The sequence below is a fragment of the Diabrotica undecimpunctata genome, chromosome 2 (assembly GCF_040954645.1).
Source record: "Diabrotica undecimpunctata isolate CICGRU chromosome 2, icDiaUnde3, whole genome shotgun sequence".
Taxonomy (NCBI): Eukaryota; Metazoa; Arthropoda; class Insecta; order Coleoptera; family Chrysomelidae; genus Diabrotica; species Diabrotica undecimpunctata.
This window is the reverse complement of record NC_092804.1, coordinates 156,249,648-156,260,525: the sequence shown is the minus strand read 5'-3', so window position 1 is coordinate 156,260,525 and position 10,878 is coordinate 156,249,648. Positions and strand designations below refer to the sequence as shown.

The 10,878-nt window shown below is 35.8% G+C and overlaps 1 protein-coding gene across 1 annotated transcript in view; it reads left to right on the top strand.

Moving 5' to 3' along the window:
• Window positions 1-10,878, top strand: part of Haspin (haspin) — a 68,807-nt gene that overhangs the window by 20,467 nt on the left and 37,462 nt on the right. The window lies entirely within an intron of this gene.

Genomic DNA, 10,878 nt, shown 5'->3' with positions numbered 1-10,878 from the left:
CGTTATGCAAATATGAGTGGTTTTTATTTCTTTTTTGCCAGGACATCTTTTGCACGTTGTTCTTTTATTTTCTTCAAATGGTAGGACTTCAAATGGAGTATCCATTTGAAGTCCTACCATGGAGTATCCATTTGAAGTATACGTTGCATAGAAAATCTGACGTCACGTGGCATATTCGAATTTTGGAACCTACGTTTCATTTCTTGCTGTACCAACATCATTCCTAATTGTTTGTGGTAATCATAGCGATCCATTGTTTCATTATCTCGATATGCTTGGTGAGCGATAAACGAATTGACAGATGCTATGTCTAAAAGTCTGAAGAAAATGGCCATGGTCCAACGACGAGTTCTGCGACTAGATGAATAGATACTGAACTAGTAAGACAAACATTACACAGAATATTATACTCTGGGTTCCCCGGCATACACAAAATAGGATTCTGGATTCATCAATACACAAGCCAGTTCCAAACATCAAAGTTAAAATTTAAGAATTCATCACTTGAAAACTGCTTCCCCTTCAACCAATGGTCTCTTTGCTTCACCACAGTACTCAAAAATATCATTAGGCTAATTTCCATTTTTAAATGATAAAAATAACTCGTCTTAAACCAAACTAAACATGCAAAAGCAATGGTAAATTATAGACTGTTATGTTTGTTTATACCATTTATATCGGCCATGACACTGCAATCGACCTGCCCTCTACATTCAGTTTCAATCGCGAATAGCCATAGATTACTTTCACTCCAAACTAGACTCTCGACACAGGAGCCATACAATGAATGTTAACCACACAACTAAGCAATCTAGAATACGCTGATATCTGCCTCTTAGAACAAAGGATCCAAGATGTGGCTTACCAATTGGCATCACTTTACAGTTTTCAAAAAGATTTAAAAATCAATATTAATAAAACCAAATCCATGAGAATCAATTTAAGAAATAACATACTATTTACTATTAACAACTTGCAGATTGAAAATGTGGACAATTTTTTTTCGCGGCGGCACGGAAGGCGATATTCGTCTGAGAATACGAAAAGCTTAACAAGCATTCAGCATGCTCAGCCCCGTTTAGAGGTGTGGCCAATATACCACAAAGACAAAGATTACACGGATGCCTATGAAGAATTGTTCAATTTTTTTTTACCTCAGAACACCATCAGAAACGAAAATCCGCTACACCTGACCGAACAGAAGGTGGTAGAGAATGTAATAAAATCCAAAAAGGGGATGGATCGGCCACAAACTTCGTAAAAGTAGCTCATGTATTGCAAAGACTGCCCTCGAGTGGAATTCTCACAGAAAAAAAAGAAAACGCCCAGCCCAATACAAATAGACTGACTGTTGAAATACAGGATTGTTCCCCAGTGCGACAGAGGAAACTGAAACTAAATGACCAATGGGAAGATCAACAAAATTGATGTCTGAACGAGAACATAATGAAGCTAAAGAACAATTTGTAAATAAATATTAGTAAAGTAAGTGATGAAATAATTGAAAAAAAAACCGAAAAAACTAAGATCTCGAGAGCTCCAACCACAGACCACAGACGAATATGTGACAAGTTTTAATTAAAACTGTTGAAAGGTCTGAGTATGTTTATAACTGTATACCACTATGTGGTGGGTTATATGATAAAGACCTACGCATTATTAAAAACCTTTACTGGCATCAACGTGCAAACGTCAGGATTGACCGGGACACTTCTGAAGAACTTCAAATACGAAGAGGGGTAAGGCAGGGCTGCATTTTGTCGCCGCTACTATTTAACATCTATTCTGAGTTTGTTTTCAATAAAGCAGTGGATAATGTTCAATGTGGTATAAAAATGAATGGCGTCAATATTAATAATTTGAGATATGCGGATGACACAGTGTTAATTGCAAGCAATTACGAAGAACTTCAACATCTAATTAATAGGATTACCACAACGTGTGATGAATATGGCCTTAAGCTAAACACCGCAAAGACAAAGGTGATGGTCGTCAGTAAAACGCCAATACAACCGGAAGTGGTAACAGCTTATGCTTAACAACTGGAGAGAACTAACAGTATCACTTACCTTGGTTGTAATCTAAATGAGAACTGGGACACGAGCAAAGAAATTAGAATACGGATAGAGAAGGCCAGAGCTGCATTCTTTAAGATGAAGAAACTGTTATGTGGAAACAATATTTCTTTAAGTCTGAAAATTAGATTAGTGAGATGTTATGTGTTCTCTACTCATTTGTATGGTGTCGAAGGTTGGACTTTGACGGATACACTTCTCAAGAAACTGGAAGCCTTTGAAATCTGGGTGTATCGGAGAATCCTGCGAATAAGTTGGGTGGATAGAGTTCGTAACGAAGTTGTTTTGCATCGGATGGGAAAAGTTACGGAAGTCGTCAAAACAGTTAAAAATCGCAAGCTTGAATATTTTGGCCATGTTATGCGCCACGCAGAGAGATATAATATACTCCATTTAATAATACAAGGCAAGGTAGACGGAAGAAGAGGGCCAGGTCGAAGAAGATCGTCATGGCTTAGAAACCTGAGAGATTGGTTTAACAGATCCTCTGCATCTCTTTTCCGAGCTGCCGTCAACAAAATTACTATAGCCAATTTGATAGCCAACGCTCGATAATCGAGCTCGGCACATGAAGAAGAAGGTGGGTTATAGTTTTGTTGTAAGAATTTATTGAATTATTGGTGATAATTAATTGATGAAAGTAATCGGCAGACTAACCACAAGCCGTCTATTGACCCCTTTATATTTAGTCAATATACTTGCCTAATTACTTCAAAAATAATTAGATTTTTAAACTCATCGAGGTATACCTACGTTAAATTTTTGTTAGCTGTAGTTCAGATCTAGTGAGTATTTATAGGATGAGGACCCAAGAACACCTTGACGAACTAGAACAAGAGCTCTCAAATATCAAATGGGATATAATTGGACTGTGTGAAACTCGCTTACCAGGAGAAGTATGTACCATCTTAAAATCTGGTCACCACCTATACCAGAAAAACTCCGTAGAAAATCATCACATAGGCGGTGTAGCGTTCCTGATAAACAAACGAGTTCCCTATAAAGTAACGAAGTTCTGTGCAGTATCAAACAGAGTCATATATCTTGTCATCGCTTTGAACAGCAGATACAGCTTACAGATAATACATGGATATGCACCGACAGGAAACTCAACAGACGAGGAAGCTGAATCATTTTACGAGGATCTGACAACAGCAAGGAACCAAGAAAAATCACACTTCGTAATAATCACAGGAGATTTTAATGCAAAAATTGGAACAAAAGAAGAGGGCGACACACAATATATCGGTCGCTTTGGGCTGGACAACAGGAACGAAAGGGGTGAGATGTTGTACAACTACTTAAACAACGAAAATTTATTTTGTCTCAACACTTTCTTTAAAAAATCTAAACAACGTAAATGGACATGGATCAGCCCAGACAAGAAAACTAAGAACGAAATAGACTATATACTCTCCAATAACAAAAACATATGCACCGACGTGACAGTACTAAACAAATTCTATACCGGAAGTGACCATAGATTGGTTAGAGCGAATATTAAAATACAGACGAGAGTAGAACGAAACAAACTTATTAAACGAGAACGATACCCAACCACCGATGTCCTATTTCAAAAACAAACGGAATACCAAAAAGAGCTAAGCACAAGACTAAAATCAGTAGAGACACTGAGACAAATGGATATAAACGGACTAGCCAATAAAATAAAAGTAACTGTAACAACATCAGTTAAGAAAATATGCTCAAACACGAAAACAGCCAAAACATCTAAACTTCAACCTAATGCAATTAAATTACTAAAAGAAAGACGAAACAGAACAGATCGAACTTCGGACAGCTTCAAAAGTTTAAACAAAAACGTGAAGAAAGAAATTAGGAACGATCATAGAAACTATACTAACAATCTAATAAAAAATATAATACAAGATAACTGCAATATGAAAGTACTCAAAGCAAAAAACTCAAACGGCACAAGAAAAATCATAGAAATAAAAAATGAGAAAAACGTCACCGTCCGAGACAGAAAGGAAATAAGCGAGGCCATTGAAAAATTCTACACTAAATTATACTCGGCAAATACACAACCACAACAACGACGTACTGAACGAACAATAATTAACACCGGCTCAGAAGAAATACCGGACATAACCGACTATGAAATAAGAATGGCCCTAAATCAACTAAAAACGAATAAATGTCCGGGAGAGGATAAAATTACAGTCGAAATGTTGAAAATCGGTGGAAGAAAAATAGAACAGGTATTAAATATTTTATTTAATAAAGTAATTGATGAAGGAAAGATTCCTCAAGAATGGTACAACTCCGAAGTCATTTTACTATTCAAGAAAGGAGACAAAGCAAACATCGAGAATTACCGACCAATATCCTTGCTCTCACATCTGTATAAATTACTAACTAAAATCATAACCAACCGCCTAACACATAAGCTCGATTTCTATCAACCTATCGAGCAGGCTGGATTCAGAAAACATTTTACTACCATAGACCACTGGCACACCGTAAGAACACTGATAGAAAAATGCACCGAGTATAATGTTCCAATTCATATGGCGTTCGTCGATTTCCATAAAGCATTCGATTCCATCGAATTATGGGCAGTGCTTGAATCTCTAGAAAATGCACGTATAGATTCAAGATACACTAACATAATTAAAAACATATATGAAAATGCCACCATGCAGATAAAGCTGGACGAAAGCACAAAAACTAATCCCATAAGACCACAACGGGGAGTAAGACAAGGAGACACCATCTCTCCCAAACTATTTACCCTTGCTCTAGAAGACATTTTTAAGAAACTAGAATGGAACAATAAGGGTATCAACGTCGACGGATCATACTTAAACCACTTGCGATTCGCAGATGACATAGTTTTAATAGCCGATAATATCCAAGAACTAAATGATATGTTACAACAATTAAATGCAGTTTCAGGAGCGGTAGGCTTAAAAATGAACTACAGCAAAACAAAAATACTGAACCGAGACCAGACAAACATAACAATACAAAATCATACCATAGAAAATGTTGAACATTATGTATATCTAGCTAGGTCATGTTATCAAACTAGGAAAACCAAATCAAGATGCTGAAATTAAAAGAACACAACTGGCATGGGACGCTTTCAGCAAATTAGCATATATCTTGAAAAACACCTCCATTCCTGTAAACTTAAAGAAAAGGGTGTATAACACATGCATACTACCAGTTTGTACTTACGGCTTGGAGACAGTAGCCCTTACCAAAAAATCTGCTAAAAAATTAGAAACAACGCAAAGAGCAATGGAACGAATCATGCTTGGAATATCACTAAGAGACAAGATTAGAAATACCGAGATAAGACGTAGAACGAAGATTAGGGATATTGTGGAAGAAATTGCAAAAATGAAATGGCGCTGGGCAGGTCACGTAGCCCGATATAATGACAACAGGTGGACACGGAGAATTCTAGAATGGAGACCAAGGACGACAACAAGAAGCATGGGAAGACCTCAAAAAAGATGGATAGATGACATAAGAACAGTGGCAGGCAAACAGTGGATTAGATTGGCGCAAGATAGAGAAAGATGGAAGCAATTGGGAGAGACCTACATTCAGGAGTGGATGGAAAATGGTTGACAAAGAAGAAGAAGAAGAAGAAGAAGAAGAAGAGTATTTATATTATAGTAAATACTAATATATTATAGTAAATAAAATTGCTACTGTGACTACACGGCTTGTTTCTGGTCTACTGTCTACAACTTCTGAACATTTAACGTGCTGTCAACCGCTAAGAAATAAAGTATAGGTTAAAATTACGGAAAACATTAAAAATCGATTTAAAAAACCAAAAGCATTTGAAAATATGCGGTCACTCGACTATCATGCTTTAGTTATGATGATAGTTATGCTTTGTTATTTTAAATTTTTCTTACTTATAGGTATTTGTACACTTTGTAATAACATCTGGTTAAGAAAGAAAACATCTTTGTTAATTCATTTAAAATCATTATTTTTGTCCATGCTTAATACATGACTGTAAAAACGACTGATAAGTCATGAGCTGATAATAAATTTTTACAAAAGTACACAAAATTTTGAAAGGTTATCCGTTGTTCCACTTAAAAATGATTAATAAAGGTCAGTGAGTCATGTTGAATTATCAGGATATACCGAGAAACTTGGATTAACTAAATACCGGCGTTTTTATTGTTGTGACTGTAGAGTGCGATGGTATCATAGGCATTTTGTTTAACTAAAGAGAGATAAAATTCGAGTCTTAATAAAAGGAGGCGAATACAGGCCGGAATGTATGATGTTATTTATGTGTATGTAGACAGTCACGTATTTCGGCAATGAATGTTTATTGACTGAATGAACAAAAACGTATGAGGATGCAATGGATGTATTTATTTCTTATGTATCAAAAATTGACACTTAACAAATAATTTGGGCATATCTAGACTTAGAGCTCCTTACTTGAAGGAAATTCATTATTAGATGAAATTTCTATTTAAACTGTGTTTGAAAATTTCCGCTATATTTACTGATTTATAACATCTTTCACTATTTTGTAACTTCTTTAGATCTATCTTAACATATGAAGATTCCGCAAAGTGGATTTCCTTATTCATGGAAAAAAACAAGTCATGCATTATTTAAATGGACATTTCCTCTGGAGAAAATGCTTTATTGCATATAAGTCCTCACCATGTAAAGTTTTGAACTTCTTTTGGAGTTTTTAGGTCATAAGTTTTGAATATTGTACCCGGTCATACCCATAAATTCCCCTTAATCATTTTTGAATCATTTACAATCAGTGATCAACCTTTCCTGTCTTCATCATTGCTTTACCTCTTACGTGGTATTGCTTTGAGCTTTTATCCTATCTCTCTTTCTTTATTGTAATACTCACTTTACATTTAATATATTACGAACGTTTTTGTAATAAGATTATTACTGCTGAAGACATCGCTGTTTAGGGGGATACCAAAGGTAGTAACTTTTTAGGATGATAATGCCCTTTTGACACTTCCGCTGTGCTGATTTTTGCTATTTATTTACAGCCTGGATATGTTTAATTCCTTCTTTGCCTCTTTAAGTTTAATACTAGACATAAGTACACAGGTAATAATCTTATTATTCCATTATAAGTAGTCTATTATTTCAGAGAGTATTGGTGTCATTACCTCAAAGATTCATTATATCCCTTTTTGCCTTGGTGACAAGGATATGACTTGTACAGGTTACTTCATTAAGCACTCTGTTTTATAGCGTAGCTATTGCTAACTACATGAGGTTATCTCCAACATTTATAATATGTATGATATGTACAATACAAGTTTACATTATATCTAATTAAATAAACCTATTAACCAAGTCTGAATTTTTTCACTCTTCTTTCTTCTTGCTGGTTCTTTAACCGTTTGACTATCCTATTAGAGGACACTCTGTCGCGATATGTTACACACTTCTCTCACTGAAGGAGTTTATGTATCTCGTTTTAGTTGATTACATAGTACGCAGCGTCAAGAATCATCCTTATCTTGTTTTGAAACCTTCTCTTCTTCTTCTTCTACTTCTTGGAGATCTTTCGATCTGTTTAATTCTGAAGCTGCCTCTGGTTAATTTTCTGGGAGGTAGATTGCCAACTATCCCACCATCTTTTAGGTGGTCTTCCTGGAGGTCTTGAACCGGGCGGGTGTTTTGAAACCTCTGTATTATATTTATATTGCTCTTAGAGGAGGCTTTCTAGAGCTGGATGCCGTAGGTCCAAATTGGTTTTAAAATAGCTTTATAGACCAGTAGTTTATTCTCTGGGAACAATTTTTATGCGATGGCGATAATCTAGTATAGACGGCTTAACTTTAATCCTAACTGCTTGCGTTTGGGAATATATGTTTATGTCATGTCAGTCTACTGTATTCCCAAGTATTTTACATCTCCGGTTTGAGGTAAATTGTTGTTATTTAATTGTATTGATAGACAAATCTCTTTACGGAGTGTGGATATTACATGAGTGGACTTAGTTCATTCGCCTTCATGCGCCATTTCGACAGTCATTTTCGAATCTTGTTGAGACAGGTTTGTAGTTGACTTGATGCCACCTTTGGGTTTTCATGACATGTGAGGATAGAACAGCTGTGTCATCTGCAAACGTGGCTACTGTAACCTTTGGGGTAGTAGGAAGATCTGTGGTATACAGCAGATACAGAAAGGCTCCGAGTACGCTGCCTTGTGGTACTCCTGATTCGATGGAATTTAAGGGAGAATATTCATTGTTTTGCCTGACGAAGAAGCATCTATTGGTTAGGTAGGATTGGAGTAACAGGAAATGAGGGTATGAATAAATAAAAATAGCCACATCAAAGAATAGAACTATGGACCAGTTTTTTCCTGGTATAATACCAAAATAGTAACTTCCTAATTAGCAGAGTAGTGTAGCAGAGTCCAAAATGCCAGACTTTGTCGAACGGTTGTGACATATCAATGAAGGCAGCAGAACAGTGTCGTTTTTGCTGGAAGTCATGAAATTGATAGTCTCGAATTAAGTGCATAATTTCTGCTATAGATTTCAGCTTTTTTACGTATATTTTCTCAAAGACATTTGAGATGATTGGAAGCATACTAATCGGCCGATAGGAGGTGACTTCTAATTGTTTGCTTGGTTTAGGAGCTAGGTTGGATTATTATTTGTGCTAGTTTCCAGATTCTCGGGAAGTATCCAACTTTGAAGACAGCATTGAATATATATGTTATTAATTTAAGCAGTCTGTAGATTCTTGTAACACTCTACCTGTGATAAGATCATATTTCGGGGCTTTCTTAATGTTAAGTTTATTGATGATTATATTTCTGTTTTCACATATTAGATTTTTTTTTTCGACAAGTCTATTTGAAATGGTGCATTTAGTGATTCTTCTATTTCTTTATCTTCTATCGGAGTGTTGCTCTGGATCTTTGGACGAAATACTTTTTTTTTTGGTGGTCAGTAAAGACTTCTGTTATACTGGTATAAACACGCACAGACACACATATATCTTCTTCTTCTTCCTACTTTATAAATAGGCAAAATACCTGTTTTACTTCGGTTTTTAGCCTCAATTGACGTTGTCTGACCATCTTTTCCTCGGTCGTCCCAATGATTTTCTTCCGTTTGGCGATTTGTCTCTTGCTATTCGTTCTATTCTATTTTTTGTCATTCTTTCGATGTGTTGATTCCATTCCACTTTTCTTCTTTTGGGCCACGCGTTTATTTCCTCTATACCACATCTCGCTCGTATTTCCTCACTTCTCACTCTGTCTCTTAGAGTTTGGTTTGTTATTTTTCGTAAGACTTTCATTTCTGTTGTTTCCAGTAATCTTTGTGTTTTCGCCGTATCTGCTCTTGTTTCCGCTGTGTACGTCATTATCGGTCTTATTGTTGATTTATATATCCTGGTTTTCGTTTCCGTTGTGAGGTATTTGTTTCTCCAGATTGTATTGTTGAGACATCCTGCTGCTCTGTTTGCCATGTTCACTTGTTTTTGTACTTCTTCCCCTTTTCCGTAGCTTGACAGTTTTATTCCCAAGTATTCAGTTTCCATCACTTGTTCTATTATTTTGTTATTTACGACTAGTTTACATCGTCTCGGTTCCGCTGATATCACTATCGCTTTAGTTTTCTGTGTTGAGATCTGCATGTTGTATATGAGCGCCGTATCTTCGAATTCTTTAATTAATCTTTGTAGGTCATCTTCATATATATATATATATATATATATATATATATATATATATATATATATATATATATATATATATATATATATATATTATATCAATGGTATTCCGGGTTTGACTCCGCGTTAAATGTTGTTGGTTTTGATAAAAACCATTTTGACGACGTTTCGGCAAGATCTCACTTGCCATTTTCAAGTCTCTCTGGATGGTCTGCTTCTTGTCGATGTTCGAGTGGTTCGACTTCCACTCGAACATCGACAAGAAGCAGACCATCCAGAGAGACTTGAAAATGGCAAGTGAGATCTTGCCGAAACGTCGTCAAAATGGTTTTTATCAAAACCAACAACATTTAACGCGGAGTCAAACCCGGAATACCATTGATATAACATACAGCTCCCGCGGAAATATCAAAACTAACATATATATATATATATATATATATATATATATATATATATATATATATATATATATATATATAATTGCTGTCCATTCATTAAAGCCGTTATGTTGAAGATTGCACATTGCGACCCTTCTGCAGTTTTAACAGTTCACTTTATCCCTTAGAACCCTGCAGTCTGGATCAAGTGTTTCCTCTACCAATCCCTCTCGTTGGCAAAAGTACACTCAGAAAGGTACTTTAGACCTGCATCAAGATGGAAATCATCATCCATTCTTTCATCATGATTTTATTTATGTTAATATCTTCTTTTTCGAGTGCCATCTCCGCGACGGAGGTTGACAATTATCATAGCAATTCGGACTTTAGAGACGGCTGCTCTGAAAAGTGCGTTTGGTGTACATCCGCATTAGTCTCATGATATTCTACTTCTTCCTACCCTTCCCTTTCCTTGGATCTTTCCCTGCATAATCATTTGGAGCAAAGTGGATTGAATTCCAATTTTCTTGTTTTGATTGTACCTATTTAAAATTTCAATTTCTTCTTTCTCACAACCTCTTTGCTTGTGACGTGTATTTCGTAATTTATGTACGAATTATCTTCTGGGTACTATCACTACGTTATCGATAAGTTTTGTGATCAAATGCCTCATAGCTTTTTTAATTTCAAGATACTATAAGATACAAAAGAGGCGTAGATGAAAAATATGGGACGAAA